General features: G+C 38.7%; 1 protein-coding gene across 10 annotated transcripts in view; it reads right to left on the bottom strand.

The window, feature by feature from the left end:
• Positions 1–12,820, bottom strand: part of PKIB (cAMP-dependent protein kinase inhibitor beta) — a 121,531-nt gene that overhangs the window by 58,143 nt on the left and 50,568 nt on the right. The window contains exon 3 of one of the 10 annotated variants that reach the window (XR_006542466.2): positions 1,807–1,884. The exons of the other annotated variants lie outside the window; for them this stretch is intronic. The gene's annotated coding sequence lies outside the window, so the exon portion shown is untranslated. The remainder of the gene's footprint in view (positions 1–1,806; positions 1,885–12,820) is intronic. 10 annotated transcript variants of the gene reach the window in all.

Below are 12,820 nucleotides of genomic sequence, written 5' to 3'. Positions count from 1 at the left end.
AGTTGATTCATTGGAAAAGACTCTGATGCTGGGAGGGATTGGGGGCAGGAGGAGAAGGGGACGACAGAGGTTGAGATGGCTGGATGGCATTGTGGACTCGATGGACGTGAGTTTGAGTGAACTCCAGGAGCTGGTGATGGACAGGGAGGCCTGGTGTGCTAAATATATTTATTATTTAAAAGATGAATTAACTTATTTAAATATGCTTCACTTTAAGACATTACATACAAGGCAAGAAGATTATGGACAGAAGAAAAAAAGAGACAAAACTCAACGAAGATATATTTAATGTCAAAGTTATCTCCTTCCTTCCCCTTCTCGGATTTGAGAATGACTACATGTCTCACACGTAGGCCAGTGACATTTACTACTAGCCGAATTTACACTTCCTCTCTCGGCACCTTGTTCATGTCAGGATTTATCTGGCTCAGAGGAAGAAGGCAGCTGCAATGGTGACTCGCTAAAATGGTGATTCACAATTCTCAGGGAAGCAGCTGCTGCTAAAAGCTGTGCTTCACGCATCAATCATTTGCTGATTGTCACAGCTAGCTCAGGCACATTATCTGCTCGGCCCACTGATTGTGTGGTTGTTGATATTTGCATCACATTGCAGTGTTCCTGTTGTCATACCATGCTGCACTAGTTGAAATAACATCATCCTGTGGACCTTCAAAAATGAGAAAATCCACATCATCATGAAAATACAACCATCTCATGAAGGAGCTGATGAAAAGAGCAGTCATTCTAAATGCTAAGAGACTAGTTTATTTTCAGTAGTACGATTCTACCCACCTCTGCATTTCTCTGAGGGACTGACCTCGGTCAGTCACAGACCAGCAGTATCATAAGTGCCAGATTTGGGGTTATGGCTTGAGCGATGACCCCTCCTCCTCAAAGGAAATGTTGAAGTTCAAACCCCAGTACCTTAGACTGTGATCTTATTTGTAGATGTAACCAAGTTAAGATGAAATCATACTGCTCTAGGGCAGACCCTTAATCCAATACAACTGGTAACCTTAGAAAAAGAAGGAAGGAAAAGGGAGGTGGCAAGACAGGGATAAATTAGGAGGCTAGGATTAACATATACACACTTCTATGTATAAAATGGGGCTTTCCTGGTGGCTCAGATGGTAAAGAATCTACCTGCAATGCAGGAGACCTGGGTTTGATCCCTGGATCAGGAAGATCCCCTGGAGAAGGGAATGGCTACCCACTCCAGTATTCTTGCCTGGAGAATTCCATGGACAGAGGAGCCTGGCGGGCTATAGTCTATGGGATCACAAAGAGTCAGACACGACTGAGCAGCTAATATGTATAAAACAGATAACCAAAAAGGACCTACTGTATAGCACTGAGAATTCTACTCAATACTCTGTAATAGTCTATATGGAAAAAGAATCTGAAACACACACACGCACACATATATATCTGAATTGCTATGCTATACACCTGAAACTTAAACAATCAGATCAGATCAGTCGCTCAGTCGTGTTTGACTCTTTGTGACACCATGAATCGCAGCACGCCAGGCCTCCCTGTCCATCACCAACTCCCGGAGTTCACTCAGACTCACGTCCATCAAGTCAGTGATACCATCCAGCCATCTCATCCTCTGTCGTCCCCTTCTCCTCTTGTGCCCAATCCCTCCCAGCATCAGAGTCTTTTCCAATGAGTGTGAATCAACTACACTTCAGTTAAAAAAATTTTTTAATAGGGGGAAAATGTTAAGACATAGAGACACAGGAGGAATGTCATATGAAGATGGAGGCACAGACTAAAGTAATTTATCTACAAGCCAAGGAATACCTGGGTCTGCCAGAGGCTGGAAGAGATCAGGAAAGATCTTCCCTTAGAGGCTTTGGAGGGAGCACAGTCCTGAAAACACTGTGAAATAACAAATTACCAGTTTGTTGTATCGTGCTATGGCAGCCCTTTTCGGGCATCCATCTGGGGATAGTGAAAGAGTATCAGCAGCTCCTAGAGAGTATGGTATAAAGTGTGTTGACTTAGGAAACAACAGTGACTTTAACATATTTTTCAAGCCATTTACTCAGACTTTTCTCAAATTAAAGCATCCCTAAATTCGTAGATAACTGAGCATAAACAACATCAGGATCAGACTAACAGATTAAAAAACATAATATTGGCTTGAGATGAACCAAATATCCCATAACAGCTTGCATGTCTAGTGCTTCCTGGTATCTCATGACCTTTTGGTATTAACAGATATAAAGCTGTCACCATCTTTACTTATGCCTAGAAGTTCCAACACATGCAAAAGAACGAACAGATGCATTAGAATCATTACAAAACCTGTTTCCATAATGTTTGCAAATCAAAAGAAGTGCATAAGAAATGTTTATAATCAAAATAAGGAAAACAAGAAATATGCTTAAGAGATTGAGCCATTAAACTAAACCTTCATAATCTTGCTTAAGCTTTTAGCTTATTGTTCAATTGTGTACAACTCTGTGATCCCATGAACTGCAGCACACCAGGCCTTCCTGTCCTTCACTATCTCCCGGAGTTGGCCCAAATTCATGTCCATTGAGTGGATGATACTATCCAACCATCTCATCCTCTGTCCTGCCCTTCTTCTCTAGCCCTCAATCTTTCCCAGCATCAGGGTCTTTTCCAATCAATCAGCTTTTTGTTTCAGGTATTGGAGCTTCAGCTTAAGCATCAATCCCTCCAATGAATATTCAGGACTGATTTCCTTTAGGATTGATGGTTTGATCTCCCTGCTGTCCAAAAGACTCTCAAGAATCTTCTTCAGTACCACAATTCGAAAGCATCAATTCTTTAGCACTCAGCTTTCCTTATGGTCCAACTCTCACATCCGTACATGACTACTGGAAAAACTACAGCTTTGACTATACAGACCTTTGTCGATAAAGTGATGTCTCTGCTTTTTAATATGCTGTCTAGGTTTGTTATAGTTTTTCTTCCAAGAAGCAAGCATCTTTTAATTTCATGGCTGCAGTCACCATCTGCAGTGATTTTGGAGCCCAAGAAAATAAAATCTATCACTGTTTCCACATTTTCCTCATCTATTTTCCATGAAGTGATGGGACCACATGCCAAGATCTTAGTTTTTATTTTGGAAGGTAGTAAAACATAGCAAGCTAGACTCAGACACCTGTGAGTTATGCTACCTCCACTACTAACTGGCTCTGTGTCTGTAGACAGGCTATATACCATCTCCAAACTTCAATTCAATCATTAGTAAATGAGCCTAATAATGTTACCAACTTTATAAAGAAACCATTCGGTAATTATCAGCAACTATTCCTAAGAGTCAGACACGACTGGGCGACTTCACTTTCACTTTTCACTTTCATGCATTGGAGAAGGAAATGGCAACCCACTCCAGTACTCTTGCCTGGAGAATCCCAGGGACGGGGGAGCCTGGTGGGCTGCCGTCTATGGGGTCGCACAGAGTTGGACATGACTGAAGCGACTTAGCAGCAGCAGCAGCAGCATTATTATTACCAAGGGCTTCCCAGGTGAAGAGGTAAAGGATCCACCTGCCAATGCAGGAGGAGCAAGAGACGCAGGTTCAATCCCTGGGTTGGGAAGATCCCCTAGAGGAGGAAATGGCAACCCACTTCAGTATTCTTGCCTGGAAATTTCATGGACAGAGGAGCCTGGCAGGCTATGGTCCATGGGGTCACAAAGAGTTGGATACAACTGAGCACACACATTGTTATTACTAATCTCAGTCTTAGCTAAATTTGCCACTTCACTCATGGAAGAGATATTTCTCCAGGCCTCTGCTTTCTGTTTTTAAACCAGAAAGAAACAAAGCCAGCTGCAAAATGGGTCAACTCTAAACAGTACCCATAATGCCATAGCCTCTCTTTCTACAACTAGACAGAAAGAGTAAATCCTTTGTAAATATTGTTGGTAAGAATCTTTCTAAAATGTGTTAATCCCTTTCTCCCATTTGGTAAATAGAAGATACTGGACATGGCAGTATCTTTATACATCTTTCAGCCTCTTGCACTTTTTGAAGGTCCTTATTCAGAGTATCAAATATTAATTGTATGATTTTTTTTTTTAAGAGGGAAAATCACTTTTATTTGGATTTCTGAGAGCAATAGAACAGTAGATTAATACCTATCTTTCCAAGTTAAGAGAACTAAGACTGTTCCAAAAAGACTTTCAAATAAGAAACTCCTCAAAGTACAAGGATAATCTGAATCATCTTAAACCAGCAATAAAAAAGTAAAATATAAACTTTTATTTAGAATTAAAGCAAATACTTCAGTATCACAAACACAATATTAAACTTCAAGAAATACACGGCTAATTTGGAGTGAGCGTTTATTTGCACAATTACAACATGCGGACAAACCAGCAGGTGAGCAGGCTGACGCTGGTCAGCGCAGTTGATCACACCACCCGCACCAGGCACGGCGCAAAGCACACAGGCAAGGGACTGCAATTGAGGCCCCTGAGTGGCCCCAGGGTCATCACACTACTCCTCCTCACCCGAGGACTCTCTCTCAAATGTGTAAGCCATGAAGCAAGCGTCGGGTCTCTTGGGGACAAGGGGATGCCCCAGTCTCACAATCTCAAAGCCCAAAAAGCTGAAGGTATGGATCAAGGCGGATAGTACTTTAATATAGCAAAATAGTTTCTTGTAATTTACAAACCATGCTCATAATCCCCTTTTGACATCATTTTATTTTTTTGCTTCACTATGCTTTACTTCCATATGTGGAATTTCAGGTAGCTAAAAGGCCAGCCATCAAACCGTTTAAGTCTCATTCTTGTCAAACTAAAATAAATGTCAAAAATACAGAAATTGATATTTTCAAAACCTCTTCCAAACTGTTAAATTTTTGAACCTAAGGTAATTCAATGGGGGAACTGAATTTCTTTTCAGGAAATGGTGCCGGGACAACTAGATGCAAAAGAATGAAGTTGGATCCATACCTCATACCACACACGGATTAACTTAATGAAAGTCACTCAGTTGTGTCGACTCTGTGACCCCATGGACCGTCCATGGAATCCTCCAGGCCAGAATACTGGAGTGGGTAGCCTTTCCCTTCTCCAGGAGAGGTTCTCAACCCAGAGATCGAACCCAGGTCTCCCGCGTTGCAGGAAGAATCTTTACCAGCTGAGCCACAAGGGAAGCCCTTGATTAACTTAAAATGGTCATAAATCTAAAGGTAAGAGCTAAAACTATAAAATTTTTTAGAAGAAAATAAGAGTAAGGCTTCATGACCTTGGTGCAGGCAACAGACACCAAACACACCAGTGACAAAATGAACACAACATTGCAAAGCAATTATCCTTCAATTAAAAATAAATATCTTTCAATTAAAAATTAAAAGTAAATTCCCTGGTGGCTCAGTTGGTAAAGAATTTGCCTGCAATGCAAGGGACCCAGGTTCTATCCCTGGATCTGGAAGAGCCCCTGGAGAAGGAAATGGCAACCCAACTCCAGTATTCTTGCCTGGGAAATCCCATGGACAGAGGAGCCTGGCGGGCTACAGTCCATGGGGTCACAGAGTCAGACACGACTTAATGACTAAACCACCACTGCTGCTGCTAGGTCGCTCCAGTCGTGTCCGACTCTGTGCGAACCCATGGACGGCAGCCCACCAGGCTCCCCCGTCCCTGGGATTCTCCAGGCAAGAACACTGGAGTGGGTTGCCATTTCCTTCTCCAGTGCATGAAAGGGAAAAGTCAAAGTGAAGTCACTCAGTCGTGTCCAACTCTTAGCGACCCCATGGATTGCAGCCCACCAGGCTCCTCTGTACCATATATAAATTAAACTTCACCAAAATTTAAAACTTTTGTGCACCAAAAGACACCATCAAAAAATGACAAGGTTACCCACAGAAGTGGAGAAACTATTTGTCAATCACATCTGATAAATGACTTGTATCTAAAGTATACAGGAATTATTACAACTAAATCAATAAAAGATAGCCCAATTTAGAAAATGGGCAATGGATATTAAAAGACATTTCTCCAAAGAAGGTATGCAAATGGCCAATAAGGACATGAAAAGATGCCTAACATCATTAGCTGCTAGAAGATGCAAATTAAAACCACATTGAAATACCACCTCACACCCACCAAGATGGCTATAATAAAAAAGATGGACAATGACAAGTGTTGACAAGGATGTGGAGAAACTGAAAGCCTCCTTCAGAATATAAATATAAATACAGAATATAAAATGGTGCAGCTTCATTGGAAAAAAAGGTTAGCAATCCTTCAAATTATTAAACAGAGGTATGGTGGCTTAGATGGTAAAGCGTCTGCCTGTAATACAGGAGACCTGGGTTCGATCCCTGGGTCAGAAGATTCCCTGGAGAAGGAAATGGCAACCCACTCCAGCATTCTTGCCTGGAAAATCCCGTGGTCAGAGTAGCCTGATAGGTTACAGTAAATGGGGTCGCAAAAAGTTGGACGCCACTAGGAGACTTCACTTTTTCACTATATGACCAGCTATTTTACTCATAGGTATATATATAATGAATAATGAAAGCACATATCTACACGAAAACTTTCACAAGAATAACATTTTAACACTGCTTCATAACAATGTCCTTCATAATAGCCACAAAGAGGAAACAAAGTGGGTGTTCATCAACTGATGAGTGTTTAAACATAATGTAGTATATCCTTACAACACTGTATTATTTGGCAGTAAAAAGGAATGGAGTACTGATGCATGCTACAACATGATGGACTTGGTAACATTACACTGAGTGAAAGAAAACACATGTGTGGTTCTATTTATATAGAATATCCAATACATACAAACTTACAGAGACTAAGTAATTAGTGGTTTCCAAGATCTGGGGGGTGGTTTGGGGGGAACTGGGGAGTCACAGCTAATGGTTTAAGGGTTTCTCTTGCAGTGATGAAAATGTGACCATGATGATAGTGAATGAATATACTAGAAACCATTGTAATGTGTTCCTTAAATGGCAGACTTTTATGGTACATGAATTATATGTCAATAAAGATTTTTAAAGTAAATTTACTGCAAAACATTCTCAGAGGATGTTAATGTTCAGCGTGAATATGTGAAAGAGGACTAATATACAATATGCCAACCATGATTATCTATAGAGCCATCTACTCATAACAGCATTTTAAAAAACACATTGATAACAGATCCCAACTTGAGCTTGTTTTCTCTTTTCTAAACAGAGAATGTAGGATTAGGAGACCACTTTGTTGCATTTTCCATATTTTGTATATGTTTTATCTTTTGATCATTCTTCTAAAATAGTAAGAGATGTCTATGTATGAATATCCAATCTGCAAATATTAATGTTTCATATATAATGAATGGTAATAATATTGAATGCCAGAATATGTCAATCACTGAGATGTTCCCTTTTATTTATAACTCAGTTTCAGATCTCTTTTCTTGAAGAAGTCACGAATTTTCACATGAAAGCATGCTCTTTTTGGTCACTTATTAACTAACATACACAGTCATCCTTAGGACTATAAAACAGCACAGGGGGGTTGCCTCATCTTATTTTGACCAAGAATATCTGCCTAATGGAAGAGGAACTTTCTAGTGTAAGTAACCATGTGCTTATTTAATTCCAAGGTGTTCAGGCCTTTTATGCCTCCAGTGATTACCATTGTAAACATAAAGCAAGCTCTCTCGGCCATGAAGTCTAAGCAAGGAGGATGCCAGAAGGATGCTACAGTTTAGTTTCTAAGCCTACAGCAGAATACAGAGCTACAGAAAGCACAAGTGGCAGACGCCTTAGAGAAGAACATATTTAACTCATTAACCTTAGTCCTCTAATTTCAGAACTGAGGTCCTGTACACTGAGGCCCTGACTGAGTTGTCTGGATGGAGAACAGAGAAAGAATTAGGACCCAGGTCTTCTGAATCTTCCGCAGTGTTCTTTTACATCATACTGACTCTCAATGCATAATGCACCATGGGCTTCTTTGCCCTTGACTATGCTGTCAGCAGCAATGAAGACGCATACAAGTATGATAAACGCACCGTGTTTATCATGCGCTCTCTTAGGCATGTCAGAGTCCTCTGAGTTCTGCTGTGTTCAGAAAACACCTGCAAATGATGCTGTGCTCAGCCTTCTCATTCATCCAGAACTGCGCCTGACATTTCCAACTCATTTGTAAAGGCAAACTAAAGAAGATAATTAATTTTCATGATCTTTCAGGACATTTTAACATCATCCAGCTCAGGATAAGTGTTTTCACTTTTTATTTTCTTTTGTGCAGATCTTTCTATTGTTGACTGTCATTCTCTGTGCCCCTTTATATAAAAAGTTCTCATGTTTTATTTTTTTCTTTGTGTCCTCTAAAGATAGCATGAGCACAAGTCTCTCAGCTAATAGATTTTCAAATTACTTCACTTTTGCATTTACAAATTTCCCCTTGCTACTTCATTAAATCAATGTTATTCACATAGACAACTTTACACCTAAAAAGTTTGAGACTGAGAGTTTATCAAATTAGACTTTTAAATTCTAGTTGAGAATGTCTCCTTTCAAACAGTGAGATTCATGCCATGAGTTTTAAGGATGTCAAAATAATATATTCTCCTTTATCAAGCTAAAACTTATTCAGTGATTGTGTGAAAATTAAATAAGTCCAGTATATATAAATAAATCACATAACAGCAAAATGGTCTTACAAAATGATTTCACACTTAGTTTAACTTATTGATAGATTCATCATTCACAATGGTTTTAAAAGCATAAATTTTGCATGATCTCTGAAGAAAAAAGCATGGTAAGGGTTGAATATCCCTGAGGCCAACAATTTTTGAAAATATGTACTAACTCTCTAGAAAATTTTACATTCATTCAAGTACTTTTTAATGTATGTATATAATGCCTCATTAATTTTGTTATGTAAATTAAGAGTAAATAAAATTCCAATAAGAAGTAGAGATCTTCAAACTTGATAAGCAAACAAATTATTTTAAAGTATTTAGAAACATCCATTTCCACGTAAATTACATGAAAATAAAAAACATCTTTATTCACTTAAAAAGTTCATATGATTTCTATTTGGTAAAGTTAGTTTTTGTTCCTTAAGAAAAAAGGAACTTTTAAGAAGTTTTATTAAAGCTTTTATTTTAAAGTTTTTTTTAAAGCTTTTATTAAAAATATTAAGTAATTCAAGCCTACTGTTAGGCTATAATTCTGCTGTATTTCATGTTATATCCCCAGTGTCTAGAAGAAAGCCTGACAAATAGTCAAATAGTAAGTCAGTGTTTAATAAAAATTTGTCAAATGAATGCCACATAAATGAACAGCTGTCACTGTTAATATAAAATCTAACATTACCAAAGGATTCAAATGTGCCAGGAACTATGCTAAACTCTATTTTGTTGGTTTTCATTCTCAGTCTTATTCGAGAGGAACCTCTGTCATCTCCATTTTATAGATAAGACTAAGTTCAGAAAGGCTAAGTAAATACCCAAGGTTAAGACTGCAAATTTAGAAGGTTTAAGGATTTAAAACCCAGTTCTCTCTCACTGCAGAGCCTTGTGTTTAAATCCCTATTCTATAATAAGAACAATAATACTAGCAGTGATAATAATAATAATAATGCTGAGCCATTCCTGTACACCACACATGGTTTTAAGCCTTCACATATGTTAAAATTCATTTAATCTTTACAACAGTCTTATAAATAAGACAATACTACCCCAGTTCACAGATAAGCACACAGAATGTGTTATTCTGGTTCCCCCTAAATTATTTCCAATAATTATGCTTGTTTTTATCATGGCCCTTTTTGAGTAATAAACCAAAGAAAAAAAAGGTATAGTTATGGTCTTCCCCCAGAAGTTTGTCTCAAGTCTTGCTTTTGGTGGGACCCTGACTAAGGCATAAACACATAATAAAAATATCTTCTTCTGAGAAACTGAAATGTGCTAGGCAACTAATCCATATTATTATCAGAGTCCTCCTAACATTCTCAAGACAGATATGATTATCCTCATTTCATTGATGACAAAACTGAGGCTGCTAGAGATTGCCCAAGCCACAGGCTAGCTATTGCCCAAACACACTATCCAATGACTACTGGTACTTCTCATTGTCTGGAGATAAAGATTTTCCTGGAGCTTTGGCAAACTAGAACAACCCCATCCTTGAACACTCTGCCAAAGCAGCCTCTTCTTTACATGCCTTACCACTGTGACTTCAATGATACATCAAAGCAATAAAGACAGAAAGGGCACATATCGCTGGAAAGTGAAAGTAAAAGTCACTTAGCTGTTCCCGACTCTTTTAGACCCCATGGAGTATACATTCCATGGAATTCTCCAGGTCAGAATACTGGAGTGGGTAGCTGTTCCCTTCTCCAGGGGATCTTCCCAACCCAGAGATCGAACCCAGGTCTCCCACACTACAGGCAGATCCTTTACCTGCTGAGCCACGAGGGAAGAATCCCGTATCACTGGGATTCTTCTCAATAGAGAACCCAGAATACTTCCTAAGTAACAAATCCATTAATGGTTATCAGAATTTATTTTCACTCCTCCTTCTCACTGAATACAAACTCAGCAACATTAGTGGCTACAGCTTTGCATTTTTCACGTTGTATCACATGCAGTTAATCAAATTCACTTAAAGGAACACCTCATTATTTCTCACAACTTTTCTGAGAAAACAATACTGTCTTTGTTTTGTGGAGCAGTATAGAGGCAAAGGCACAATCAAAATGAATACTGAGAACTTCCCTATTGGAGAGACCATGTTTCCTCCTGATGCTTTGTCTTCAGTGACCCCTAGTTCAGATTTAAGGTAAGATGATGCAGCAGCCAGTGACAGTCCTGAGTCAGGTCTACCCTTGCCAAGAACACGAAGCTCTCCCCTGGCCTTAATTCAGAAAGAGCTCTGCACAGAAAGGGTCCTTAGGAGAACTAAGGAAAAGTCAAGCTTGAATTCCAACCTGGTTAAAATTCCACAGTGCTGTGCACATTACACCGTAACAAGAGCAGTAATTGCTAGCTTGAAAAGAAGGAAAAATGAGTGTATAAATGAATGAAGGCAATTCGTGGAAAGTTAAAAAATAGGCAACTGGTTTTATTGCCCTCCAAGGGATAGTATTTAAGTCATAATCTTAAATCAGTCAGCCACTGAGCCAATGCATTTCCTACTCCAATTCAGAGTAATGCATAACCAAAACTTTTATGTATCATTACTTCTCTGAATGTTAATTCGAATCCAACTCATCACTTAGTAAGAACTATTCGATTATCATAATTATATATAACTAATCCAGTACCCATACGTGCAAGTTTTATCAAAGCATAATATAAATGACTTCACCCAAACCACTTCTGCAAATATATTTAGCATTTCCTACTCATTACTCCAGAACTAGACAAGACCAATCTATTCCAAAAATAATTTAGACCTGAAAAAGATTAATAGTACATAATATTCCTAATTACTCCTAATAAACAAATGAAGGTTCTACCTGGGTTTTTCCTTGAAATTTGAATGAAATCTAAGTAAATTTAATTTTAACATATATTTTAATCAACATAAAGAACTTAATTCAGAGATTCAAGACAATGGAAGAGATTTAGAATTTACACATGTTTCTTTAAGGTGAGCAAACACACCACTGCGTATCTGATATGTGACAAAGCTCTTGTCTTTAGTTATGTCCCTTATTGCTTTAGCAAGAGCTGCATGGTTCATGGTGAAGCTGGACTGAGTGAACTTTTAATGACTGTATGAGTAACTGAGATGTGGCTGGAAGCCAATGTTTAAATTGAATTACTTTCTAATCTTTCAAAGCTAAGAAACACACAGCTGAAAAAAGCGCACAATAAATATCAATATAGTTTGTTGGAAACATCAGTGTAAGGAAGGTCCCAGAAGCTCTTCATTAACAAAGATGAAAAGGGAAGCAGATGCAGATACCCGCAAGCCAGAGACAATCCAAATACCTCTGTAATCATGCTCTCACCAAATCCCCTCATTACCAATCCTACATACATCCTCAAAACTAAACCTAAATTAACCCCTAAACATCATCTTAACGTCATTGGTATCAATAAAAAGTAATTAAGGGAACTAACATAAATCATGACACTAAAGATGAATAGCTGCTTTTTGGATGTAAATAATCACCAATATTTACTGCAAGCTGACTGCATAACCATTCTTAAGAAAACATGGAACTTTCTGAGCATTTTGGTGATGGTCATAAGATCCAATTAAACAGCTAAGAGCAGCAACTTTTTTTTAATAGTTTGATCTGCTAAACCCAAACTCCCAATCCACTCCTCCCCTCTCCCACTTGACAACCACAAGCCTGTTCTCCAAGGTGGTGAGTCTGTTTTTGCTTCACAGATAAGTTCATCTGTGTCATATTTTAGATTCCACATAGAAGTGGTATCATATGGTATTTGTCTCTTTCTGACTCAAGTTCTGAATAAAGGGTAAAGCCAAGAGCAATTAGTTGAAAGTCTTTTGATGGTCATTCATCTAATGGCTATGTACTGAGCAACTAGAAGCTAGTAGAGGGTAATGCGGTACACAGGAAAGACAAGATGCTAAAACCAAAGGGGATTATAGAACCCGTGGATAATCAAACCCTTTAACTTACAGTTTTGATGAGGGTTCTGAAGGGGAAAATAGGTTGTTAGCGAATAATTAGAACTCAAGGACGAGCTAAATTAGATGGAGAGATAGCCTCTCTATGGAGGTGAACCAGATGGAGCTGTACGTGGCAAACATACCAAGTGTGCCGCGGAGCAAACATGAGGATCACTGTTGACCTTGTCGTCATGGATACAATGATTTACTTTTACTCCATGCCAGGT

The sequence above is a fragment of the Bubalus bubalis genome, chromosome 10 (assembly GCF_019923935.1).
Source record: "Bubalus bubalis isolate 160015118507 breed Murrah chromosome 10, NDDB_SH_1, whole genome shotgun sequence".
Lineage (NCBI taxonomy): Eukaryota > Metazoa > Chordata > Mammalia > Artiodactyla > Bovidae > Bubalus > Bubalus bubalis.
The sequence above is the reverse complement of the archived record's forward strand: the minus strand, read 5'-3'. Positions and strand labels throughout refer to the sequence as shown.